The sequence below is a fragment of the Leucopleurus acutus genome (assembly GCF_964270905.1).
Source record: "Leucopleurus acutus genome assembly, chromosome: 7".
Lineage (NCBI taxonomy): Eukaryota > Metazoa > Chordata > Mammalia > Artiodactyla > Delphinidae > Leucopleurus > Leucopleurus acutus.
In genome coordinates, this window is record NC_139150.1 from 104622062 (window position 1) to 104650042 (window position 27981).

Sequence of the window (27981 nt, forward strand, 5' to 3'; positions counted from 1 at the left end):
TGCTAAGTCCAGTTCACCCCATCTGACTTGCCTTGTCGCCCAAGCCCTAGCCAAGGTCTCCCTCGCTACCTACTTGTATGTCTTCTCACTGCTTTGCAGACCCTGGCATTACCTGGTGCTGAGAACACGGCTGATCGGTGGACGGGATGAACAAGTCAGAGCTCCAGCAGTCCGTGAGCTCCGTCAGGTGGGTTGTAAGTTACCCTGAGTGAGTGAGTGGGCCCCAGGCACAGAGATTCTGATTTTCAGTAGACCTGGAGTGGCATCCAGGTGTCTGCTTTTTTTTTTTTTTTGGCCGCGTTGCGTGTGGGATTTTACCACTGGACTGCCAGGGAAGTCCCAGGTATCTGCATTTTAAAAGCTACAGGTAGTCCACTGATCATACTTGGATGAACAATGATTTTCTGATTTTGTGGCCTTGGACATGTTCATCTTTTAATCTCGGTTTTCTTTTCAGAAAATGGGAAGAATTAAAGGAAACTTAAACATAGATGAAATGTAAACTGAGTGCTTCCTTAGCGCAGTGGTTGGCATTTAGACATGCTCACCAAATGCTGGCTTTTCTCCTGGGGTGACCCGTCTGCTGAGTTTGGGGTGGGGGGTGAGAGAGTCTGGGGGTGAGTATAGTGTATGCAGGGCTGTCACATGTGGCTGCACAACGCCAGGGGGCACCACCCTCAGAGACGTCTTTGTGAATAGCATCCTCTAGAACTGTGGGAGATCCCAACCCTTCACAGGATACAGGATGAAGAAGTTTGGGGTGAGGGCTCTGGAGAGGAGCCCTGAGGGTGTGGGGCAACACTGTGACACACCAGCTTTTTGACCTTATGCTAAGCCCGGTTCACCTCCTCCTACTCAGGAGAAAGTCTGGAATCTTTCTAGTGATAGGGAAAGGGGTTGCTAAGTGCCTTGACTCTCACTGCCCTGCTGGCCTGAGTGAAGAGGTAAACCAGCCTCTTGATTTAGGCAACAAACCAAGTGGCCTGATGTAGAGATGGGGTGAGAAAGGCTGCCCAGTTTCTATGCCTATTCTTGTGCCTCTTGTCCTGGCTGGTACAGCGCAGGGACCTGGTCCGTGGTGTTCAGGCCCCTCGACCAGTTCTGCTAAAGCTCCTGGTGATATTCACCTGATTTCTGGCGCCCCCAAAAGGGCCTGGGCACTTTAGGGCTTGAAGAGACCGGGAGGGACACTGATGCAGAGAGCGCGACAGGCAGGTGAGTCTCCAGCTCTGAAACATACCTGGGGGCTAAGAGGAAACGCCAGCCTCTAAGTGTGGCCTCCCGAAGTTTCCAAGTGGACAGGAAGAAAGAGGGAGGGGTGGTAGGAATGGGGGCTCAACTGCTCACGGGGGGCGGGGGCGGGCACAGAACAGCAGAAGACCCCACCTAGGGTCGGGGCGTGGCAGAGATGGCCCCCCATCTCTGGGCACGTGCAGCTCCGGAAACTGGCGGCGGCGTCTATTTCAGAGTTTATGGTAAGAGGCTGGAGCGGCACACGCTCGGCACCGCAGACAACACACCCCACCCCTTAAGGAAGTGGGGAGGAGAGCAGCAGGGGTGTGGTTAAGTCGGAGAAGGAGAGGGGAAAACACAAACCTGTCAGCGCTGTTTCTCAGCGGAGGCCTCCGGAGCCGCCGCGCACCCCTTAAGAAGAGCCCCTCACCTGCCGCCGCCCCGCCGCACCTGGCCGAGCCGAGGAGCCGCCGCCGGAGTCGGCGCTTCGCTCCGTGTGAGTCCCCTCCCGCGATCGCAATCGGGGCTGAGCGCCCAGCCAGAAGGTGGAGGCTGGACGAGGCGGGAGGGTCGGGGTGACTCCGGGATTGCAGGGACCCGGACGGGACCGGGAGCCGCGGACCCAGAAGTGGGCGCTGCGGCGTGGGGCGCTCCCGGGGCCGGCGAGCCCTCCGCGAAGGGAGAGGGATTCCATTTTTGGAGTTAATTTGAGACGAAAGGGTGTTTTTCCCTCTTAGTTCTCTTATCAGACAGGGGAGGATGGGTGTGTGTGTGGGGGTGATGGGAGGGCACAGAAAGGCCGCCTGCCTCTAAAGGTCGGGCCAGAGAGCTTTCAGAATCCAACTCTTCAACTCCTGCCTTAGAGCCTCTGCCGCTTCCTCCTTTGCCCCCTGCCGTGCCCTTCAGCTCGCCCACCCTGCTCACATTCTCACGCACACCCCACTGCGCTCCCCGCCCCCCAGAGGGCATCTTCTGAATCAAGCGCCGACTGGAAGCAAGCAGGGCTCTGCAGGGGGGTAGAAGCAGAACTCTGTGCGTGCGTGTGTGCGCGTGCGTGCGTGTGTGTGTGTGTGTGTGTGTGTGAGTGCCTGTGTGTTGTGGGGACTAAAGTTAACGCTCGCTGCCACCCCGGGTCTTTGTGACATTACTTCGGAATGCCCCTAAAGGGTTAAGTTCTGTGCCGCCTTCTCCTTTCAGGCTGTGCGTGGGCAAAGCCTTGGGTGGGTGAACAGGCAACATATGGGTGCTGTTCTGAGCCCACCGAGCCCCACCACCTGCCCTAAACGTCAGCCATCTGACACTTGCGTCTCCCCACACGCCAAGCTTGGAGCTCAATCCAATTAGGCTTCTCCAAGGGGTCAGGGCGGGGAGAAGGAGAGCCGAATTTTGGACACACAGGGGGCATTCGCCAGGGGCGCTCAGAAACCAGAAGAGGAAGAGCTTTCCCCCCGACCCACAGCTGGACGTGAGCCCTCGGGGCAGTTGGTTCGAAAAGATCAGGGAAGGGACACAAGGAGGCTCCTCCCTTGAGGGCAAGGAATGCAGGTGTGGACCTAACCCCAGCCTTTCACAACTCCTCTGGGGGAGGGCGAAGAGGAAGCAGAGACAAAAAAGTGTGTGAAAATGGAAGGAGGGAGGGAAGTAGTCACATGGAGAGATCAGCTCTGGCATGACACTCTGCTCTCATTCCTTCATTCAATAAGCATTGGCTGACTTCCTACCTGAGGCCAGGTGCTGGCGCTGGGCATGGGAGACCAGGGTGCGTGGGACCCAGCCCTGCGCCCCGAGCAGTGCCGTGGGGAGGGAGGGAACAGGTGCTGACCAGCCCAGTGCTGGGGGCTGTGGGTGGAGCCGGTCAGTGTGTCCAGGAAGGCTTCCTGGCAGAAGTGACTCTAAGTGGAGACCTGAAGGATTGGTAGAATTAGCCTGGGAGGGAAAGAGGGGCATAAACGGCATAGGGCACAGCAAGTACTGAGACCTGAGGCCAGAAGCAGCGGGATGAACCCAGGAAACTGAAAGTAGCTTGGGGTGTTCAGCACGTGGAGAGTGCAGGGGTGAGTTGAAGCTGGAGAGGTGGGAGAGACAGCTCCAGAAGGGCCTGCTCTGGCTGCCATGGCAACTCCTGTCACTTGGGCCCTAGAGCCAGCAGCCTCCAACTTGACTCAAGGGTGCGGGGCCGCCAGATTTAGCAAATGACAAAGTGAGAGAGTGGCATGGACAAGTATACACTACCAAACGTAAAATAGATAGCTAGTGGGAAGCAGCGGCATAGCTCAGGGAGATCAGCTCGGTGCTTTGTGACCACCTAGAGGGGTGGGATAGGAGGGTGGGAGGGAGGGAGATGCAAGAGGGAAGAGATATAGGAACATATGTGTATGTATAACTGATTCACTTTGTTATAAAGCAGAAACTAACACACCATTGTAAAGCAATTATACTCCAATAAAGATGTAAAAAAAAAAGAAAATACAGGACACTCAGATTTGAATTTCAGATAAGCAATGAATATTTGTCAAGTATAACTATGTCCCGTGCAATCTTTGGGGCATACTTATACCAAGACATTATTCACTGTTTATCTGAAATTCAAATTCAGCTGGACATCTGGTATTTTATCTGGCACCTGTCCTCTAGGGGGAAGCTGAGGATGCTACTGGGAAGTGAAGGGTAGGTAGTGCCCAGGCACCAAGGGAACAGTCTCAGGACATATTATCTTTTTTTTTCTTTTTTTATTATTTTTAAAAATTTATTAATGTTTAATTAATTTTTATTGGAGTATAGTTGCATTACGATGTTGTGTTAGTTTCTGCTGTACAGCAAAGTGAATCAGCTATACATATACTTATATCCCCTCTTTTTTGGATTTCCTTCCCACTTAGGTCACCACAGAGCACTGAGTAGAGTTCCCTGGGCTATACAGTAGGTTCTCATTAGTTATCCATTTTATGCATAGTATCAATAGTGTATATATGCGAATCCCAATCTCCCACTTCATCCCACGCCCGCGCCCAGGACATATTATCTTGTAACCAATCCTCCTAGATTCCACTTTGGGGCTCCTTCACTTGATTGAGCATGTTATTTCTTAAAATCAAAAGAAAGACAGTTCCTTGTCTTTGGAGCCCCGTGAACCTGGATTCAAATGCCAGCTTTGCCACTTGCCTGCTGTGAGGCCTTACGTAAACCACTTCACTCCTTGGAATCCCAGAATCTCTTTTCAGAAATGAGGATAAGAGTATCTGTTCGTTCAGGTTGTGGGGTGGATCCGTGGTAATGTATGTAAATTGCACAGGGAGCGCTGAAGAAAAAGTGGTAGATATTAATCTTCATAGCGCTTTCACAGGGGTAACCAAAGTAGCATCCCTGACGTGCTTGGGGCTTGTTTATTTGTTTATATTTATTGAGCACTCAGAGGTTGCAGGGGAAGTACGTGGTGGAGGTCCTTCTCCTAGTGAGACAGTGGGTTGGCTCCTGAGCAGAAAGGGAGAGCTTGGGTCAGTTTTTCAGCTATGTCAATGATTTCCTTCCCAGATGCCCTGGAAGACCCTGGGGAAGGGGTGGCCATAACTCAAAGTTGAATTAACTGAAAGGAAATGTGAATGAATTAGAAGGGAGAATCCAGGTAACACACTAAGCACAACGGACACAGACAAAGGCACCATAAAATTTAGCTGTCAATATTCCCATTTTTATAAGGAGTACCTTATTAGAAAAATAGAGCTCGGGGTAGAAGAAGTAAAGATGCCTTGTTTTCACTTTAATGGGGGGCATTTATAAGAGCGAATTAGGGGGCCTCCTAGAAGGGAACCTGGAGGGAGTTAAGAATTTGTTAAGAGAAAGAGGAAATGGAAAGTGTGTTTCCCTTGTGGAAACCACTGGGTTACAAATGGTCCCTCTTTCCAGTGGCTAAATCTCCCCACCCCCCTGCCCAGTGGTAAGCATTTTGTCCCCAGTTCTTTAGAGCAGCATTTGCCAAACAGTGTTCGGAGAAACTCTCCGCCATGAGATAGTTACAGGTGTTGCACTGGTGAAACGCTCCAATGAGCCCACTCTCGGAGATTTGTCCTGCGTATTTGTATGATCAAGGCTATGGTCAGTTCCTCAGAAAAGACACCTGTATCGCTGGACTTACTAGCATCCCCTAAATTTGACTGTAGACCCCTTGTAGTGGGTTTGGGGGAGACCTACTACCGTCTCAATGGAAATGGCACTCCACTCCTACTGACGGTTGATGTAGGTGCAGTTCTGGAACCAAAAAGATCTTTCTGCGGACATTACTCATCCCATAACTCTAGCCTGGACTTAGTAGTGTCCAATTTACAGAAGATCTTCAGGGACCGAAGCCCCTGTCCCAGCATCGCTCATCCCTCACAGACACAAACCCCCACTTGTGTCAGCCTAAATCTTCCTACCACAGTTCACACCCATTTCCCATTGTTCGGAGGACCCTGGAAGAGTATGTCCCTCAGCATGTAGCCCTCCAGGGTATGGCAGTCATTCCACGTGTTCTTAATATTGTTAAGGAAAGTACAATTGAGGCAGGCGAGGGGAGGAAGCGTCCCTTGGGTGAACCCCGAGTGGTAGGTGTCCTATTCCTACTTTTCTCCCTGCCCAGAAGGCTCATAGGCTTGGGACTCTGTGGCCCTGGCCTCCCAGATGAATGGATCTCTGAGGTGGCTGGAATAAAGATGGACAATTGCTGAGGTCCTTGGGCAGAAAGGGTGGTAATTAACAGAAGTTCTTGCTGGCTCCCCGATCAAGAATTTCTCTTAGACTCTGGGCCAGTTCTAGGGTAAAGGGGGAGGAGCAGGGAGAGTGGTGAGAGTCTCCAAAACATTCGCGTGGTTGGTGGTCCAGTGGTCCAGCGCCCGGACTTGGTCAGTCAGCCTGGGTTCCAGCTCTGGCTCTGGGTCTCATCGTATGACCTTGGCTAAGTCGTGTAGCCCTCTCTTCCTCGTCTCTGAGATGATGACAGGGCTTTTTGTGAAGGTATACCAGGAGTAATATTCCAAATATCAACAGCCACTAAGGCGTGGGCAGGGATCTAACAGAACTGAGCCTGCTGTGCCAGTGGTCACAGGGAACCTAGGAGGTGGACGAGGCAGGCAGGCAGTCAGGGCCCTGGCGGCGGGGGTGGGGGGGGCGACATTTACAAGCTTGGATGGACTAGTCCAGTATTTTAATGTCCCAGATGGCCCTATGCACCAGCTTAATAACCTTGGCTGTACATAACACATTCAGTCCTTTTTCAGGCACACAGTGGGCACGCAATGAATGTAGCTCTCCTTGTCATTCTGTTTCATACTTTGAGTTGATCTGAGCTGGTGGGGAAGGGCCATTTTTTTCCCCCCTGGGGAAAAAGGCCGTGTTTTGAGGGGCAGACGTGGGCTTCTCCTGTGCATCAGGTACAAGACAGAATTTGCTTCTTGCCCCCAACCTGCCTCCCCACGCCCCACCCGCAGTGCACTGTGTCTGTGACAGCCGGGCCTGATGAGCTCTGTAGCCAGCAAAGAGACTCTACTGCTGCCCACCAGACACTGGAGTCCGCACGGCCACTGAAGGCGCTCGGAGGGCTGACAGGCAGGGGAAATGGTGGCTTCGGTTTCCGGGGTTCTAGGCACCCAGCACGAAGCTCTGAGCCATGCGAGGGGGCGGCAGTGGGGCAGGGCGCAGCTCTTTTGAGTCACTCTGCCATTTCCCAAGGTATAATTATTACTCACGATGACGGTTTGATTAAGAGAGCAGGCTGGAGACTGCGTATTCCGATGCACTTTTTTACCTAGACACGAGGCGTGGGTTGATAGGAGTGCAGGATTTTGTCTCCAGGTGACCCTCTAGGTGGGCTGCAGATGGGCCGCAGACCCCACCCAGCTCTTACCTTGCCCAGCACTAAAGGCAGTGGTCAACGTGATTAGAGCTAAGCAACCACCACCAAGGCCATGGAAGGGGAGCCTTCCCCTTTTCTATCCTGGTGACAGTTCACTAACATTTTCCTCCTCTCCCGTCACCTTCTTCCCTTTTTACGTCCTGAAATCCACCCATGCAGAACCTGGCACCATCGCTCACTGGACAGGAGCTCAAAGGAATGTTCTCGCCCAGAGTTTAGTGCTTGCTGCTGCGTTTAGTTCTTGACTCGTGGACTAGTGTCCCCTTCAATAGGCCAATTGTCCCAACAACTTTGAGGGCCCCAGGACCGCAGTCCCCCTGTTTCATGCCCTTTCCTTCTCTAAGGGTCTTCCAGCTGCCTCTCAGACTCCCCAGTTGTTGCAGTCCCACTGGGACACATGTGGGCCCATTGGGAATTCTGCCCTGAGTTCGGGTTTTGCTCTTCTGGGGGAGGGGTACCACTTCCCACTGGTGAGGGAACCGTCCTTCCTCTGGTCCCTGCCACTGGGAGCATCACGTGTTTTCCTGGTTTCTAAATAAGTGTCAACTGTCTCGTCCTCCCCCGCACCTAGCCTCAAGCACTCTCTTTGTTCTTCCGGAGCTTTGGGGGTGAGAACCCAGCTCCTCTCCCTGGCTCAGGTGTACACTCTCCCCACCCCCAGTTCCAGCTCCAGGCAGGTTACCAGAGATCTGATACTCCAGCACCTTCGAAGATGCTCTTACCGGCATCGGTTTACCTTTGGTCTGCTATATACATAGATGCTGGGCACGGAAACATGGCCATGTCCATTTAGGCAGCTGTGAGTGGCTGTCCCGAGCTGAAGTTCTCAAGCCCCCAGCTCAGTGCTGGCAGATTGGCAGGCTGGGTGAGTGGACAGACGGTCAGGGGTCAGGAGACACGGCTTTGGTCTAGATTCTTCCAGTTGCTAACTGTGTGACTTTGGGTAAGTCGCTTCACTTTTCTCATTTGAAAATGAAGAAATAGTACCGCATCCCTGATAGGGTCGTTGAGAGAAACACTTGGCTTATGTGAAAATGCCTCATAAAGCACTGCCGGGCAGGATCCCTGGAAGGATGAAGAGTTTGGGTCAGAATGACGTGGGTTGAGTCTTGACCTGTCACTTTCTCCTTGGTTGACATTGCCTAGTTATGTAACCCCTCGGAGCCTGAGTTTTCTCACCTGTGACTCATTCTGGGCATTCGTTCAATATTTCTCCCCTCCTTCAGCCCCCTCGTCACTCAGAGTATATAATCTTTCCCCACGTTTGAGGGACTCTATCTGTCCTCAACGAGTTTACAGTCTGCTTGGGGATGTAATACATAAAGATAAATAACGGTAAGACAAGATGGGGACTTTTGGTGCCATAAAAGAGGCACCAGTAAAGTGCTATATGAGGTCAGAGAACAGAGAGTTCTTCTTTCTGGGTTGTCTTGGAATGCTTCTTGGAGGAAGGGGCATTTGGAAAAGCTCCCAAAGGATATCTAGCGTATGGCCACGGAAACTTGGAACAGTGGTTGTGGTCAAAGAGTAAATAGAAGGGAGGTGGCGAGGCATGATTTGAATGACTCATTTTGGCTGGAGCCAAGAGTACCAAAGGGCGATTAAGTTAAGGGTGGAAACTTACATAAGGCTCAAACATGGTAGCTGAAGGGATTGGACATCATTCTGAAGGCTGTAGGGAGCCACTGGACTTTATTCTAAAGGCTGCAGAGAGCTCTTGAGATATGAACTTGGGTGAAGGGGGCATGATCAGATTTGGGCAGCAGTGTATAAAGTGGATCAGAGAGTAAAGAGCTTGACCTCAAAGGAGGGGCATGTGGGAGTCTCAAGAGTCTGGATAACTTCTGTAATCTGGGATGATTTGTGGGTCCTGGAGAATATCTGCTTGTCAATCAGAGGCTTCTATGTTCTCTGAGTTGAAATTGGTCCTTACATGGATTTAAAAGATGTAGGGTTTATGGGAGCATCAAATTATTTAGGTTATGTAATTTGTCATTCCCCTTAATCTTCTCCTTCCTCTGTGTTCTCAATTCATAGGTAAGCCCTTTCCCATGGACCTCATCTTTGGTAGCAATGCACTAAGTGTCAGCCTGTCTAGAGGTCTCATGGCAGCCTCTGTATAGCAGCCTCCCGGAGAGTCATGCACTTCAGTCTGCCGCCCCCTTATCCACCGTCGTCAGTTCAGACAACTCCTGGTCTCCCCCTCCTGTCTGACCCTCCTCCCTTGCTTCAGCTCTCCACTTCCAAGAATCTGTAAGAGTAACTCTAAGAGTTTCCACTTGAATAACTCATCTTCAATGTTACAAGTTGAAAACTAAACTCATCGTTTTCTTACACCAAACTGTCTCCTTCTGGCATCCCTCCTGTTCATGAAGTTGTAGTTCTCCCAGACACTCAGGTCAAAAACCTTGGAATTATCTTCCCTTTCTCCTCTGCTTTTATCTTACCCATCACTAATCCTGCAAATTCTTTCTTCATGCCTCTCATTCCTTCCCTCCCTTTTCCATGCCCCTACCCTAGTCTGACCCATATTACCCAATATCACCTGATGTTACCTAAGAGCCTCTCCTTATTTCTAGTTCCCTCAGAAGCTCCTGTGCCTCTAGGCAAATCCAGATCCCTTGCATTTACTGTTTAACGCCCTCTGTAATCTGACCTTCATTTACCTTCTCTTCTTACTTCCCCATACTTTCCAAACTAAGCCCTTCACCCCAGCTAGCCTGGTCTGCCCACTGGTCTTCATCAAACCTCTGCCCAAGTCCTCTGTCCTGCCTGGACCACCTAGCCCCTTCTACCTTCTTCAATTAGACTCCTCCCCCAGGCTCAGATCAAGCCCCTCCCACTCTTTTGTTCTTCTTCCAAACTCCCTCAGAATCCAAGGATTGGGGATTCCTTGTGCCTCCTTCTTTTACATGCTCGTGCCTGGCTCCCCAGGGCCAGATGTGATCTTCTTCATTCCCTGTGCCGGGCTTCACAACCGCCAGTTGCCACAGAGCAGGACCGCATTCTCCCCCAGGTTCGGGATGCTATCCTGGCCTCTTGGGGCGTGTGGAGGTTTCCTAGAGCCCAGAGAGAGGGAGTGGGCGATTTAGAGCGGGAGCTTGATACTCCCTTTGCTGAGCTACTCCTGTGTCTAACCCATTGGATCCTTGCCTTCTTTTCCCCCCTCATCCTCCTGCTTCTGGAGCCCCTTCTGGCCAGGCTGAATGACAGGAGAAAAACAGGGAGTAGGAAAAAAGGCAGGGAGCCTTGGTAGAGGGTGAAGTCGCTTTTGGGATACAGGAGAGAGATTTGCAAGGCAGAGGTTGGCAGTTTTTAGTGACCTGGACTTCCACCCACCTGTGCACAGGCCTGGGGCTTGCCGTGGTGGCTGCACTCTGAGCTGTCCAGAGGGTGGCCCTCCGTTGTCCCCAGAGTGGCCTCTGAACCTTCTCCCTCTTTCTTTACCTGATTCTCTGTCTAGTAAAACCCTTCCTGTACCTGTTTGCTAAACGCTTAGCTGCCAACCTGTGTTCACTCCCAGGGAGAGGTGTGGCGACAGAGAGAGCGCTACCCAGGGAGCAGACCCAGGAAGTCACTGCTCTGTCACCTTCCTGCCATGCAACCTTGGGTGAGTCACCTGGGTGGGCCAGTTCAAGCCTCAGGGTTTTCATTTGTACTTAGCATAACGGGGTTTGGGACTTGTTAACTAGAGGAGAACTTTCTTCAACATGGATCTTAGGTTAAAGCCCAGTGTGTAAACCAGGTTAAAGTAGATCTTGCCAGGGTTGAAGGAGGGAGGGCAGGTGCCTGCCAGGCCCTCTGCCCTTTCCACAGTGACCCCTGGACCCTCCTGCCTCGCGGGGGGACCAGATCATCTGGGATCCTCTCCAGGCCTCCAATTCTTGAAGCCCTCATTGTTTATGTGTCTAAACACACATACACTGGAGAATGGGTCTAGATGCAAGTGGATTCAGTAAAGAATGATATCAAAATAAGGAATACAACCTGGGGCATGGCGTGTGTATGTGCCAGGGGTGAGGGGGGATTGCATACATGAGTGCCCTGGGAGAAGATGCATAATTTCACCTCTGAGCAAATGCACATGTTTACGGGAAGAAAGTCCAAAGCTTTCATCTGAGCTCCAAGGAACTTACGGCCCCACCAAATATTAAGAACGACCCACAGGTTTCGTAATCAATTTTACAAACTTTTCATAGAAATGACCTCAAACTTAAGCTCCGTTTTAACTCGGTTGAACTAGGCTGTAAGCTCTGTTGAGGTCAGAACCGTGTCTGTACTTAGAGTCAGAGGGACAGATGGTGCCTGACAGTTGACATCCGATATATACACGTGTGCCTCCTGATAAGGAGGATTGTGTAAAAAACAGCTAATGTAAATCTGTAAACATTTCAAAATATTTAATATGATTTTAGCGACGCATGTTTTAAATCACATACTATATAAAATAATACATTACATTTAAAATATGGCTTTTCCCCAACTCTCCCTGTTTATGAAACAGCCAGCGCCTGACTCACATCTTGACATCAGTGCCCTTCTCATCGCTAGAACGCCTTTTTGAATCATCTGTGTTCTGGCTTATATCATTGTCCCTACAGTCTAAAGAGAGTTTGCTATTTCTTATTAACCCAGCAAGTGTTTATTTATATTTTTTAATAACAGCTTTTTGGAGATAGAATTCACATACCATAAAATTCATCCTTTAAAATTGTACGGTCCTGTGAATTTTGGTATCTTCACAGAGTTGTGCAACCATCACCACTATCTAATTGCAGGATTTTTTTTTAATCACTCCGTAAGAAACCTCGGCGCATTAGCCGTCACTCCTCATTCTCCCCTCCCCCCAGTCCCTGGCAACCACTAATCTACTTTCTGTTTTTTGGATTTGTTTATTCTAGACATTTCATATAAATGGAATCACGCAACATTGTGGGTCTTTTTGTGACTGGCTTTTTAATGCAATGTTGTTAAAGTTTACCCATGTCGTAGCATGTACTGGTCCTTCATTCCTTTATATTGCCAATTAATATTCCATTGTATGTATATTCCACATTTTGTTTAACCATTCATTAGTTGACGAACGCTTGAGTTGTTTCTACTTTTTGACCATTATGAGTAATGCTGCTAGGAATATTCATGTACAAGTTTTTGCACAGGCATATGTTTTCATTTCTCTTAGTTACATACCTAGCAGTAGAATTGCTGGCTCATGTGATATCTATGTTTACCATTTTGAGTAATGGCCAAACTCCTTTCCATAGCAGCTGCACCATTTTACACTCCCGTCAGCAACGTGTGATCGTTCCCATTCTCGTTAACATTTGTTATTGTCTGTAATTTTGATTTTAGCCATCCTAGTGGCCATGAAGTGGTACCTTGTCGTGGTTTTCACTTGTATTTCCCTAATGACTGATGATATTGAGCATCTTTTCATGTACTTATTGGCCATTCATATGTCACTTTGGAAAAATGTTTAATCAAATCCTTTAGAAGGTATTTCCTTTTGATGTCTACAGTATAACTACTTAATGCATTGCTTTTTGAAAAATGATCTTTTACAAAATTCAGCACTTATAATTGTGAGGCTATGCCCCCAAGCAAAGTTACTGAATCTATACTATAGTACCGTGCTTCCTTTCTTAAAAAAACAATTCTATCAGGTGACGTTTGTAAGCAGCCCAAACTAACATTTATTGTAGTGATGTCGGGCTAATATTTTTTCCCAGGCCGTATATTTTTGTTCAAAATAGGGTAATCATGAGAGCAGCCCATAAAATGAAAGATTCTAAAAGGGCTAGCATATAAACTTCCTGTTTTTGTGACAGATAATTTGGGGAGGGGAAGAGCATACATGATATTGAAAATAGACAGATGGATGGACGAATAACTTTAGGAATAAGTGAATGAATGAATGAACAAAGGAAGGAGTGCAAGCTGGTGAGACAGTCAATCAAGCAACCACACCAATCTGTCCCTTTTTATTTCGTCTTTATTCCCATGGAGAAAACCAGCTAATAGAGACTAATAAAGACTCTTTATTAGTCTTCTCTAAAATGGGAGAACCAGAGTCTGCCCAGTGTCTGGAAGTGGTTGAGAAACGCAAAGACCACATAAGGTGACTGAATGGTTGAGGGTTATAAATTGCTGGAGCAGGACCTTTAGGGAGTTGATGTGGTGCAAGGCTTTTCTTGGGTTTGCCCCATTCAGGCCTCGAGTCCACTGCTGCCCTTCCCACTAGCGTGAGGACTCGGGGTATCCGGCGCTGGAGGCCTTTCCCCCTCCCTTCTCGGGAGTGGGACAGTCTGACCATCTCAGAAATCACACTCCCTAGGGATTCACCAGCAGATTCCTCCGAGAGGGACTGCCCTGTCCATACTTCCCCTCCAGTCTTCTCTTAAGAAGACACATGTGAGCTGGAGAACTCTTACCCCTGAGTTTGGGGTAAGAGTGAGGAAAGGAAAGATGAAGACTGGCGGGCAAGAGGACCAGAGTGGAAGCTGTGGCCAGACGTGTGAAGAAGTGACAGGCATGGACAAAAGCTCGAGAGGTGGCTTTTCGAGGCCCAGACCCTGGAGGGGGCATAAGTGACGGGTGAGACTGCTCTTTAGAAAGACCTTCACCGCAGTCACAGAGCGGGGAGCCACACTGTGGCCTGTTTGGGAAGCTGTGAACAGCTCAGGGACGCTGGACCCAGCACGATCATCCCGGTTCCGCTGGAGCGTGTATGTTTGGAGTTGGGGGTCGGGGAGCGAGGGACGGTGAAGGGAAGCCTTGGTGGGGGCCGGACCCCTTCCTTCATGGGTGGTGGTCCGTAAGGGAAGTAGGGGGGCATGTCTGGTATATCAGGCCAAGTCTGAGTCCCTTCCTACCACTCGAGTGCGTTCCTAGGCGGGGTCCCAGCGTTCTCCAGTGACAGTAACAGCTAGTCCTTCCTCCTGTGCCATGACGGCACTGAGTCTAAGCTGTCCCCACCACCACTCATGCGAATGTTTTTCTTTGTATTAAACCTCTTCAGGGAAGAAGAGTCTGTATTCTTCCTCTTTGAAGTGTTGTTTCCTTCTTTAAGGATGTCGGAGCAGTGGCTGTGACGTGTGAATCTGAAGTCCAGCTCTGCACCATTTAGCACCTCCCTTGGGCCAGGTGCTGGGCGAGGTGCTGGGGATACTAAAGTGAACAAGAGACCATCCTCAAGATGAAAAAGCCACAGTAAAACCAGATGGGCTGTGAGAGGATGGCCAAACACCGCACAGGCACAAAGCCCAGAGCTACCAACGTTACCAGGGGGAGGCTGACAAGGCTTTACTGACGAGCTGATGCTGGGAAGGGTTTTGAAGAATGGGTAGGAGTGCGCTATGCAGAGAAAGGGCAGGGAGGTGCCCTGCCAGGCGCAGAGCACAGCATATTTAAAGATGAGGCATCAAAGAGTGTGGCCTGTTTGGGAAGTTGTGAACAGCTCAGGGAGGCTGGATCTGGCCGCACGGTTGTGGGAATAAAGCTGGAAGGGTGCAGAGAGGCCCTTCCTCATGGTTGCTTGGCACTGGACTTTGTTGTCTACCAACAGGAAGTGACGACAGGATAGATAAGAGAGCATATCTGTAGGGTGTGTAGCTATAGGAGTGTTTAAGCAGGGAAGCGAGTCAGATTTTTGTTTTGGAAAAGAGAACTCTGGCCCTGGGTCAGAGCCGCTTTTGTGCCAAGCACAGAGAGGGGTTTGGCTTGGAGACCCCGTGGACAGGTGTTTCTGGGGTGTGGCCAAGGGCTGCCAGCATTGTCATGCCAAAGGCCCGGAGTTCCTGTCGTCAGCTTGGGTGTCGCAGCTACCCACACTGCTGGCTGGCCAGAGAGGGGTGTGGCGAGGGCTGGCCCCGAGGAACAGCCTACTTCCTGTTTCCTTCCCCTGGACATCCACATGCAGTGAGGAGGGGGCAGAGAGGACAGAGAGGGGCTTGGCCAGCAACGAGAACTGGCCTGCCTTCAGTGGGGAAGTACGGTGGGGGAGACAGCATTCAAGCTACAGGAACGGGGAATCTAGGGAGAGGACGCCTGCTGCAAAGCAGGGGGCCAGCCAGGCATCCTTTTTTGCCCCACCAGTTGGAATAGGGTATCCCACAGGTATTACGGGGTGTATAAGACATTCAGGACCAGAAGACTCTGGTGGAGGGAAAGGGACTTGGTACAGGACAGAAGCTCACACCCCGCCTTCCCCGAGCCTCCCTCCTCCCAGAGCTCTTGGCTGTACCATCCACTTATGCCAAGCACATGTTATCGTGAGATAAATTTATTTTTCACAAGTACATGCCTTGCTCAATGGACTGGGGTGAGGCGGGGCCCTTGTCTCATGCACCTATGTCTCCCGATCCTATTCCAGCAAATGTCAGGATATGAAACGTGTGCTCAGTAGACATTTGTTCGGATGGAGGAGGTTTTGGGGAAAAGAGCTGAGGAAAAAGTGCAAATTTAGAGATGGTCTCCAATGCCTGTGAAAATGAGGGGCACTGGAAGGATTCAAAGAAAACGAGATATAAAAATCTCATCAGCTGCTGAAAGAGACGGGTGGGCAGAGGACTTCCTGACCCCAGGACGCATGCACTTTGGAGAACTTTCAGGGCAGAAGCAATCTAGATCCTCCAGCATAGCTGACAGTGGTGCTTCTCCACTGTCAGTGCCATCAGAATCAGCTGGACAGCTTTCGAAAGCACAGATTACTGGACTCCAACTTCCTTTGCATTTCTGACAGGTTTACAGGTGATGGCAATGCAGGTGGTCCAAGGACCACACTTTGTGTAGCACCGATTCCATTACTTGGGGTGTGTATTAGAGACCCTGGGAGCTCCTGTGTCTGTCTGCAGTCAGACCCAGGCAGGCATCTCTTCCTTTTCTGCCTTTGCTCTGTTTTGTCCTTAACGCTCCCAGAACGGTTCTGATGCCCACCCTGGTTGAAATACCCGCCGTGTCTCCATGGACTTCGACACGGAGCCCTTCCCCTCTGCACCCTCAGGCTGGCTTCATCTCACCATCCTCTCTGTCCCCAAAGCTGTCTTCCTGACCCTGATAGCACTTTCCTCCTGCCTTATTTTGTCATTTATTATGTGTGTGCCCTCTGAGTCAGCACAGGCTGCCATAACAAAGTTGACTGGGTGGCTTAAACAGCAGTCATTTATTTTCTCACACGTCTGGAGGCGGGGAATCTGAAGTCAGGCTGCCAGCACGGTCAGTTTCTGGTGAGGGCTCTCTTCCTGGCTTGGAGACGGTCACCTTCTTGCCGTGTCCTCTCATGCCTTTTCTTTGGTGGATGGGGAGAGAGGGGGAGGGGGGGGAGAGAAAGAGAGAAGGGGGGGTGGGGAGAGGGAGAGAGGGAGCATGCTCTGGTTTCTCTTCCCCTTCTTATAAGGACATTAACTCTATCCAATCAGGGCCCACACTTATGACCTCATTTAACCTTAATTACTTCCTTAAAAGCCTTATTTCCACGTATAGTCCCATTAGTGATTGGGGCTTCCACATATGGATGGGGGAGGCACAAAAACATTGAGACCATAACATCATCTTTCCCAATTAGCCTATAAACCTTGGAGGTCACAGGCATGGTGCCCGTGTCCCCTTCAATGGGTCTGTGGAGGACCAGTTCAGTCCATGTCTGCTGAATCACAATGAGTGTCTGAAAGAAACCAAAACAAACCAAGACCTGTTTACTTTGGCCCTCGCTGGCCCCCAATTCTTGAAATGTATCCACAAAGGCTGAGGCAATGGAGAAGAGAAGGCGTTTGCTGAACCCCGTCCGTGAGATGATGGGGCCGAGTGCCAGCATTGTCGATGGGCTTATCAGCCTCAAAAATAATTTGATTACTAATCTGTATCACTCAGGGAACTACCATCCCCAGAGCTGTATTAAGAATGTTTTCCTTGGGCAAAAAAATGTGCCGTCTTTGGCATCCAAGTCAGCCTCAGGAATTTCATTTTATGATTGATCCTTCTCTCTCTCTTTCTTTTTTTTTTTTTTCCGGCTCTTTCCTATACTTCCTCCAGATCTCTCACTTGACATATAGCCAACCCTCACTCTGTCCTCTCAACACTCAGAAAACTTGCAAACATAATTGCTTTCCCCCAACACTGTCTTGCAGTTCTTGCTAAGAGAACTCATTCCTCTCAAATGAGGCCACTGAGGTTCCCCAGGCCGATGGTCTCCCTGACCTGAGGACCCCACAAGAATCAGAAGCCCCAGGTGACCCAGATACATCTCTGATGACCACTGCTCTTCGCTGTTTATTTACAATTGTCTGATGACAAGGCGAGCAGGAGGAGACCGCAGTCTGCAGGACGCGCTCTCGGTAACCGCTTCCCAAGCTCGGTTTTCATCAACCTCGTCCCCTGCCTTCTGGCCTCCTCTCCTCTTTTTTTTTTTTTTTTTTTTTTGTTCCTCTGAGTGCCGTGACTAAGGGAAAATGTCCTAAGGTTGGAGAATGGGCTCCTGGACTCTGTTCTCGACCCAGTCTTTCCCTTCTCAGGAAAATGGCAAGCGCATCAGCTGCCTTGTTTGTGTGCCATCCCGCCCCCCGCCCGCCGGTTCCACATCCTCCCCTCCCCGGTACAAGCTTGGGCCTGACATTATTGCTTCTTAAATATGGAGCAATCGAGTCTCCCGGAGGAGGCAGCAGTACAGCCAGCTCGCACACAAACAATGACAGTCCATCAGCCGGCAGCAAGGTCAGCGGGGAGAAGCAGTGCTTAGGATCCTGCGCCCAAGCTGTGGCTCCTTATTCCCCAGCCACGTGACCTCAAGCACTTTCTCAATCCAGTAATCCTCAGCTTTCCTACCAGCCAAACAGTGATAATGGTAGTGCTTTCCTTAAAGAGATACTGCAGAGACTAAAGAGAGATAACATGTCTCTGTATGTAAAGCATTTAACATGGGTGCAGTGCACAAAATAAGTACTCGATTCATTCAGCAGTTACTCTTATCAATGGCATCTATTATTAGAAGACAGAAGTATGTGTAACTGAAGTGTCGCCCGGGGCCCCTGCCCCTCATCTGTGTGGTCACGCTTGGCAGAAATCCCAGCTCCGTGGCTTATGGCAGCTGCATGCTCTGCCCTGTGATCTCTGCCAGTTCTAGACTCACTTCCTTGTGCTTCGGGTCACATCTGTGCTGTCAGATCTCGTTCTGTCACATCACCCCAAGGCACAGAACTCAGCCTCTTCCCCAGTTCCCTACACACAGATCCTACAACATTCTGTTCATTCTCTGGTCTACCCCCACCCCCACCCCTTGCTTTCCTTTTCTCCCACCTTTCCCAGGGCAATGAACAAATTGTACCTGCCCAATTTCCTTGAGCCTCATCTCCTAGCTGCTTTGATTTAGTGGAGTGTTATGTTTGTCCATTTGGGCCGCTATAACAAAATACCGTAGATTGAATGGCTTATCAACAGCAGAAATTTATTTCTCACAGTTCTGTTGGCTGGAAGTCCAAGGTCAATGCACCAGCAGATTCTGTGTCTAGTGAGGACCTGCTTTCTGGTTCATAAACAAACTTCTCACCGTGTCCTCACATGGTGGAAGGGGCAAGGGATCTCTCTGGGGTTTTTTTAATGAGGGCACTAACCCCATTCATGAAGGCCCCACCTTCATAAGCTAATCACCTCCCACCTCCTCCTAATACCATCATCTTGGGTGTTAGGATTTCAACATATGAATTTGGGAGGACACAAACATTCAGACCATAGCAGGCATCTTTCTAAATAACTACAGTTTTATTCCTGGAGGAATTCTGTTACCCTCTCTTAAGGGAGTGGAGATCTCATCATTCTTTACACCTGTTTAAACAAAGATGCTGCTACATCCTGGGGGCAGAACCGCCCAAGTTAGCATCTGGGGAGCCCGAATGGTGAACAAGGCCAAGGTGGGGCAGCTGCCCACAACTGGGAGCAAAGCAGCTGGAGAACAGAGGTTGTGGGAACAGTTTGCCCCTGTGAAGGCAAACTGAGCCAGGTTGGGGTTTTTACTACTCGTGAATGGAAGCAGCTGCTTTCCTCAGACTGCAGACCCGACGTTCTGGTGATGGGACTTGTTAACCACTACAGTGACTTCCTGATCAAGCAAGTTGTCGAGAGATAAACTCTATTATATATGGTTGAGTCAGACATGAAAGAAAACCAAAACCTAAGACAGGGTTGATGCATCCATGGGTAGGTGAGTCAAATGAAAGTGTACAAACAGCTATCATGGAGGGTCCAGGAGCTCATGACCCTGGAGACCTCAGCGAGTATTCTGGGCTGTGTGGTGTGGAAGTTTGAGAAGCAGAAGAAGCTCAGACCACTGGCTCCCGAGGGTCTGAGCCTGTCCCCCTCACCCTGCCAGGGTGGGTCCAAACTCCTAGTCCCCCAAAGTGCTATTCGCTTCTCACACCTTTGCCAGAAGCATTGTTTCATCTACCCAGAAGCCCCTCACCCTCTCTTACCTCATCACCCTTCTTCTTCTTCTTCTTCTTCTTTTTTAATGGCATATTTATTTTATTTATTTATTTTTCAGGTTTTAAAAAAGTATTTATTTATTTAACTTATTTATTTTATTGGCTGCGTTGTGTCTTAGTTGCAGCACGCGGCATCTTTTTGTTGTGGCACGGGCTCTTCGTCGTGGTGCTTGGGCTTCTCTCTAGTTGTGGCATGTGGGCTCCGGGGCGCGTGGGCTCTGTAGTTTGCAGCATGCGGGCTCTCTAGTTGAGGCTCCCGCGGGCTCAGTTGCCCTGCGGCATGTGGATCTTAGTTCCCTGACCAGGGATCGAACCCGTGTTCCCTGCATTGCAAGGCAGATTCTTTACCACTGGACCACCAGGGAAGTCCCACCTCATCACTCTTCTTATTTGCCCTTTAAAATCCTCCTCAGCTTTCTACACTACCAACCCCGAGAGGCCTTCCTGATTTCCTCTTGCCTGTAGTCAGAGTGAGCAGCCCTGTTCTTGCTGGCCTCCCAGCTCATGGCCTTGGGTGACAATGGTCAACCCCTTCCTTCCAACTCTCAGCGAACCCTGTAAAACAGTCTCACCTGTTTTCAAATCCACTCTCTGCCCTGTCTAGTGGCTTCAAGTGTCTGGAACACAGTAAGTTCTCCACATATCTTTTAGAAATCCATTCAGTGTGATTCTGAAATTCAGGAGGACCTGCTCCATCTGCAAGTCTGGTCACTCAAGACCATGGTTTGTATCACAGGTAGTTTGCCCTCTTGGAGTTTCCATTTCCCATTCATGGATGGGGAAGAAAGAGCTCAAGAAGGAGATTCTGTGGATCGTTATTTTTACTCTACTCTTACAGCACTGCTTGCTTTGCAATCACCATGCTGCTATGAGTGATGGGGAAAGTGGCAGAAAAGTGGAGCATCCTAAAGACCGGAGATGGCCCCACTGAACAGAGCATTATTTCGGGAAGGAGCGGGTAGAGTGCTGAAGTCTTGTCAGCGAAACTCGTGGAGAAAGCTCTTCTTTCCTTGAGCACCTGTGGGAAATGCCTCACCCAGAGAACTCATCATTGTTGGAAAACTCTTATTGCTAGAAGGTTCTTCCTTTCATTGAGCTGAACTCTCTGAAACTCACCCCCACCAGTGCTCGAACTGCTCTCTGCAACAGCCGCAAATAATGACTGTTTTTCCATATGACAGCCCTGAAAGGTAGGGGCCACCCATCCCATGATTCTCTGATCTAGGCTTCACATAAAGAACTGTTTCCCCTCTTCATCTCGTGCCCTGCCTTTCTGGCTCTCCACTTCTGCATAAATGATTTTGTTGCCATCTTGAAACGTCGAGGCCAGCAGTAGACGCTAACACTCCACAAGAAACAAGACCTTTCAGCTGATTCCAGCCTCTTCATCACTGTGGGCTGCTGTCCTTCCCCTCTCCAAGTGGGCCTTCTGTTTTGAAATATCCTAATTAAAGTTATTAAGTGAAACCTATCTACAATCCCATTAAGTTTGAATTTCTCAGCCTGGCTTTCCCAGAACTCCTGTCAGTTTGCCTCTGGTCCACTCTCACAGCCTTGCTTCTCATCATCCTTATATTAGTCAGCTCAGCTGCTGTAACAAACACCACTGACTGGGTACTCTCTCACAGTTCTGGAGGCTGAAAGTCTAAGATCAAGTGTTGGCAAGATTGGTTTCTTCTGAGGCCTCCCTCCTTGACTTATAGATGACCACCTTCTCCTGTATCCTCACATGGTCCTCCCTCTGTTCATGTCCTTGTCCTAATTTTCTCTTCTTATAAGGGACACCAGTCATATTGATGAGGGCCCACCCTGATGACCTCATTTTACCTTCATTACCTCTTTAAAGGTCCTCGCTCCAAATACAGTCACATTCTGAAGTACTAGGGGTTAGGACAGTAACATGTGAATTTGGGGGGGGACACAATTCAACCCATAACATTCCATCTTACTGTCTTCTAGTTAAGCTGGTTTGACCCAGTCTTCTCAGAACACATCCTTTATTTTCATCTCTCCTGCCTTTGTTCCTACTGCCTCTTGCCCTGCCTCCCCTGCTTCTCTTTCAAGGCCACTTTTCCAAGAAGCTCTCACGCCAAGTGGTTGTTCAGTCTGTGTAGACACCCCCAGAGATGGAGAATTCCCTTTCTCCCCTGAGCCAGCCCATTCTGCTCGCTTCAGCAGCTTTCCACACTAGCAACGTGGACCTAGAAAGGCCTCAAGCTTCACAAATGGAAGGTGCTTTTCCTTCCAATTCAGAAAAAATGTTCTCCAACTGAGTAGCATATGGGGAAAAAATCTGAAATATTCCAGGAGTTGGAAACTATTGAGACTAGATGCCCGAGAGCTGCCTACTCTGAGATACTGTCCTTGAGGTAAGACTTAAACAGAATTTGGTCCTCTTCCTATGTGGTGAGTACTCAAGTCTCTTAATTAGTTCCCCACAATTCAGAATCTTGCAGCCTCTCCCATGTTCCCTCTGCAAGACAGGGCTCTCCCAAACTTCACCTGCCAAGATGCCTCAGTCAAAGCAAAATCCACAGAGCCTGCTCCTCTTTCCACTCCACTCCGCAGCTCTTCCACAGCATGTACACCCTCCAACACACACCTCCTAGAGCTTCAGCCTTGCACATCGTCTTAATGCTGTTGCTTAGCAACCAGTAGGGGAAGTGTGATCACACCTCCCAGCACTGTCCACGGAGCACTGCAGACAATACAAACAGTTCCCTGGTTTCTCTCTGCAACTAGAGGAAGGTAACTGTCAGGGGTGGCCAGCATCATGCTCCAGAGATATTGGCTCATCCCCCGGGGGCCCAAATTGGTTGCTACTTCGCTCTTACTTGGCATTGGGTAATGCCTCTGTGGAGGCGGCTGGGTAGGTGGTTCTTGAAGGGCCGGATCTCTCTGCTTGCACTTGTTCTCAGGATGCCTGTGATGCAGTTAGGGCAGCTTGCAGAATCCTCTCTGTTCCCACGCAACCCTGCCCTGCACCAAGCCTGCGTCCTCCCGCCCCCAGCCTCTGCGTTCCCCTCACTCTCTTCCTTTTGGAGGTTGTTCTTTAATGTTCTGGCACTGCCCTGTCCCCACCCCACCCCCTTGCAGCCTTCTTATTCTTCTAGTCGCTGGTCCCTCTGCCTCTCAGATGCTCCTCCTTGTGACTGGACAGCCCCCAGGTCCTCAGGTCAGCCATGCCCCTCCCCTTCCTGATGTTCTTTACATCCCAGCCTCAGTCCACTGGGCCAGACACCACACAGTGGACTGAGGTCCACCTCCTGCCCTCTATTGGTGTCCCGATCAGAAACCAGATCGTTGTGACTTGGAATTCCCAGGTGTCATGTAGCATGAAAGAGTAGAGAAGGCAAGAGAGTCTGGAGTCTGAAGACGTATATTCCAATGCCAGATTCCTTTTTTCCCCCTTGATGCTATGATTTAGGTCAAGTTTCTTTAGCCACTCTAAGCTTTTGTTTTCTAAGGGGATTGGAATCTTTGCCTCACTGGGCTATGATGCCAATCCTATGAAGTAACATAGGAAGAGCACAGCAAGATACATCGCATACAGCTGGAGAACTCTGACTACTTCCTTCCTCTCCTTCCATCTCTACCTGTTTATTCATCTTTTGGAAGCTGCTCTTCCTCAAGTGAAAACCGGTTTTCTGGTTGGATTCTCAAGAGGTGGTGCTATGCAATGACAAGGACACGGGACTGGGAGGGAAAGGACCAACTCCAGGGCTCCCAGGCAGTTCCTCTGATCGTGGGTCTTGCACTAGACAGCCCTGAGGTTCCTTCTGTTCACTTGCAAAATGGAGCTGAGAACACCTGTGTTGTCGAACGCACAGAGCTGCTGTTAAGCTCAAGGAAATCATATGTGTCCTTAGCCTCCACACATTTCAAAGTCTTTTACAAATTTTAGAGATAAGAATTATCTTGGACAACCTTGGTCCCATTTCCCTCCCTGTAGAATGAAAGAGTTAGATTCAAAAATGTCTAAAGCCCCCCTGAAGTGTGAAAATTGTGGCAAACTGAGAGATGACAGTCACTTGCCCTCCAAAGGCCTCTGTGGAGAGCACCGAATCCTTCTTCAGAGAGTGTATTTGTATTGTGGCCCGAAGAATAGATTCCACTCCCTCATCCCTGGGCCCCATGACCAAGATAGCTGGTTACTGTCTAGTACCAGAGGCTTTTTCTAGTTCTGGTTTGCAAGTGTATAGCGCTCTGTCCTTTCAATAAGGAAAACAAATGAGTCAGAACGTGCCTGACCACTGGGGAAGTGATCACTGGTGGAGGTGTTTGGATGGATGTCATGGAGACGTCTGTGGTGGTCCTGGGTTTAATAGTGGACTGAAAAAGTGGAATTTGCAAATGGAGTATACCTGAAGCCAGAGATACTAGAGTAGTCTAATATCAGTAGTTTACAGTAAGTTAAATAAATAAAAGTGTGACCAACCAATAGAATTTGGATGTTATTGAAATCTTGAAGCTTGGGAGTCTGGCCTAGGATGAACGAACATTCCAGAGCATTTGTATTCTCTTCCTTGAGACTTCCCCCCCAGGCAGGTACAGGGACTCCATATAAGGAGGATCCCAACAGGAAATATGGACACTGTGGGCAGCTCTCAAAGCTCTGGCTTTTCTTGGAAGATCTATTTCCAAGCCCTTCACTCAGGGCCTTTACTGCTACCCATCCTCCAATCCCATGGCTTCAGGGGAGAGATGAATAAATACATTAAAAAGTTGGGAACTCCTGCTTCGTAATAAAGTTGCAAGGGGTTGGATACAGCACAAGTGTCAATGGTTACTCACATTACCACTAACTTTTCAAAAACATAGGTATTTGGTGGGGGAGTTTCAGGGGGACACTTAATCTTTGTTATGACTGGACGCATGGAATAATTAGTCATAGAATCAGAGAATGTTAATCTGGAAGGCACCTTGGCCATCACCCAGTGCAACCCTTTTGTTAGTAAATGAGACGAGTCTCCAACGTGCTTAACTTGGAAATGTGGAAATGGGGGTGACTGCCATTTTCTAGTTTTTTACTTTTCAAATAAAAATATTAAAATGAGAAAACAGGAAAGTGACTTGCCTAAGGCCCCGTAGCAGTGTAGGGACCTAAGCTGCCGAGCCCCCGATCTGTTGACTTTGTTCCTCTGCTTGTCCCTGGGGGATTCCATCCGGGTCTAGACTTGGGTTTGCAAAAAGATCTTTTACGAAATCATGCTGCCAGTGAGTCTTCACAGTTTTAAACTTTAAATTACCAGCATTTTCCAATTTCTAGGTGAATCTCATAAACATTTTCTTTTGAATACAACGGGGCCTTACTGTAGGGGGAATGTTAAAAGTAACATGTCAGTTTTAAGCAAATCTCTCGAAACACACCTGGTTTTTTTTGTTTTTTTTGGTTTTTTTTATTAGAGTATAGTTGCTTTACAATGTTGTGTCCGTTTCTGCTGTACAGCAAAGTGAATCAGCTATACGTTTACACATATCCCATCTTTTTTGGATTTCCTTCCCATCTAGGTCACCACAGAGCACTGAGTAGAGTTCCCTGTGCTATACAGTAGGTTCTCACTAGTTATCTATTTTATACATAGTATCAATAGTGTGTATATGTCAGTCCCAATCTCCCAATTCCTCCCACCCTCCCCCCTCTTTCCCCCTTCATGTCCATATGTTTGTTCTCTAGGTCTGAGTTTCTATTCCTGCCCCGGATATAGGATCATCTGTACCGTCTTTCTAGATTCCACATACATGCGTTAATATACGATATTTGCTTTTCTCTTTCTGACTTACTTCACAAACACACCTGGTTCTACAGGGTTAAACCTGCCCGCTGAAGGATGATGTGCAAAATGGAACCTGTGTTTGATGTTCTTAACCCACATCCCACGTCGCCCATGCACTTGAGGAAAGAGAAGCGCTGCGAATGGGTGGCAAAAGCAGTGTGAATGCTGGCCCCCGCACAGGCTCCTGACTACAGCTTTTGTTCCCATGGTCTCTTCAATAAGTATGACTCAGTCTGCTGTTCGGGCCCCACTTCCCCTGGGCAGGGAGCTGACTGCAGCGCGTGCTGTGCTGGGCCCCTCGTGCGTAACTCAGGGGGCACGCTCCCTCCCACCCCCGGCCCTGGCCTCCCCTCACCCCTGCCGACCAAGCTCCCTTCTGCTCTTCTGAGCACTGAGATCCCCACCCTCCCCAGCTTCCAAAACGCTCACCAATTAATACAAATGGGGTCGCCCCACCACCCCATTTAAAAAAAAAAAGAATGCGCTGTGCACATACCTTGACAAACTGCCAAGGTGCTTTTTCTCACCCACCTACTCATCCACAGAATTTGTTGTCTCCAGCATATGCATGATACCCACAAGGCCAAGTAAAGGTCAGAATGCGTTCCTGTGAACAATGAAAACAAAAGACAGGAAAAGCCTCCTTACCAGCTCACCTCTTGTAAACGCTTGTTAGAGCAAAAGAACATTCTATCCTCACTGTGTAGAGGGGACGTGTCATCTGGGCCAGCCCACACTTGTGAACTTGTTTTGGCTACATGAGTCAAAAGAGGAACTTTAATTAATTGGGAGGCACCGTGATTTTGAACCCAAGGGGATGGTACCGTGTCCCAGCATTTTCTATCCCAAGAACAGCAAAAAGCACGGGATGAGAAGCATGTCTCCTTCCCCTAAGCCAGCTGAGGCCACAGCCCCCTCGAGGATACAGAGAGGCAGAGAACAACATGCTCATGGGACTGCCTGTCTCAGTATTGAAGGGGATTCATTCCAAACATATTGAGTTAGCACCCACTCCCAAAGAGGCCCAGAAAGTTTAGAGCACAGATTTGCAGTGAGCTACACATGGATGGAGCTGGTAATGTTGAGGCTTGTTCTATCAGATGCTCAAGATAAAGACAGTGGGGTAGATAGAGAGCCACCAGGCCGAGCCAGTGGGTCACCCTTAGTCTGGGGGATGGCCTGCCTGTCCAAGAAAGTGCTGTTGTTTGCCCGGACAACTCCGCGGCAGCGCCCGTTACTTGCTAATCCGCTGTTGAGATTTTCCACCTCTTTATTCTCTCTTCTCACGGGATAGGAAGGGCCCAGCCTGGCCTACTTGTACAGGTTGACCTATGAGTACGAGTAAGTAAAGTCCCTAATGCATTCATTCACACATTAACACACACACACACACACACACACACACACACACACACACACACACACACACAGAGTCATGCTTTTGTTTCTACAACACAATCCCCATATGTTCCCTGTAATGGCAGCGCAGACCAAGACCAATGCTTAAATAAATGAGGCACTTTGGCGATAGGATTATTCTAAGGCAATGCTGCTTTGGGGATGTGATCTCCCACTGTTCATCTGCTTGAGGATGAATAGTCTGGGAGTGCCAACTCATTAAACCTTATCCGTCACTTAGACCTCACCAAGGGTGGCTTTGGAATACGTTTCCCAAGAGTAGGAAAAATAAAAGCATCCACAGAAAAGAACCTACTATTGAGGATAAAGCAAGAAAAGGAAGGCATCACACACCTGCCATCGTCACAGTCAATAGCCTTGTAGATGCAGATGACACAAACCCCAAAGACGGGATTCGCTGCATACCCAAACTAAGGGAAGATTCGGGAAGCAGCTGAACTTGGGGATGACTGGAACCAGGCGCTTAGACACAGCCAGGGGCCCTGGGGTCTGCCCTTCTGCCTCTGGCTCTCATTGCATGTTGGCTTCATTCTTTCAGAACAATTTCTGCAAAAGGCAGGGGGCATCATTGCTAATTGAGTCCATGCTCTCGTCTACAGCCTTCTCACCCACAGCGGAAAACCTCTTTCCCTAAGCCAAAGTTTGAAAAATGCCAAAGAAGAACTCTGGTTTGCTTAAGATCATGTGTCCATTTCTGGACCAGATCCCCTGGCCCGGAAGGTGGGTGCCACGTTTGCCCCAGCTTGGGTAATGCATCCCATCCTGTGGTCCAGACCGGGGGAGGAGATAGAAGAGATGGTCTCCCATGACAGGAGGCCTCCACTAGAACTACCTGGTTGCCACGGAAGGAGGACTAGCTCCCCACAAAGAAAGTGAGAGAAATTCTCTGAAGAAGGGGAAGGAGGCGTGGCAGGCAGACAAGATCAAGGTCCCCTGCAGTAAATTTGCAAGCTTTGGTCCTGTAGGAAATTCACATCTGCTGGCAGGTATGTCTGTTGGGAGGACCATTCAACTTGAGAAATGGAAGGAAATGGTGACATTGAAAGTGCTTGGGAATTGGCAATGTAGAATTATGTTATAGCTAAGAACTAAATACAACTTTGCAGAAAGGATGGACGGCAAGTTCATAAATTATACGTCACTCAATCATGTACATACTGCTGAACTGTTTGACAACAGTTGTTACATGAAAGAG

The 27981-nt window shown here is 49.3% G+C and overlaps 1 protein-coding gene across 1 annotated transcript in view; it reads left to right on the plus strand.

The window, feature by feature from the left end:
* The first annotated feature begins 1589 nt into the window (after window positions 1-1589).
* The window catches only part of PTK2B (protein tyrosine kinase 2 beta), a 127042-nt gene continuing 100650 nt past the window's right edge, over window positions 1590-27981 (plus strand). Inside the window, exon 1 of the mRNA XM_082842216.1 lies at window positions 1590-1729. The gene's annotated coding sequence lies outside the window, so the exon portion shown is untranslated. The remainder of the gene's footprint in view (window positions 1730-27981) is intronic.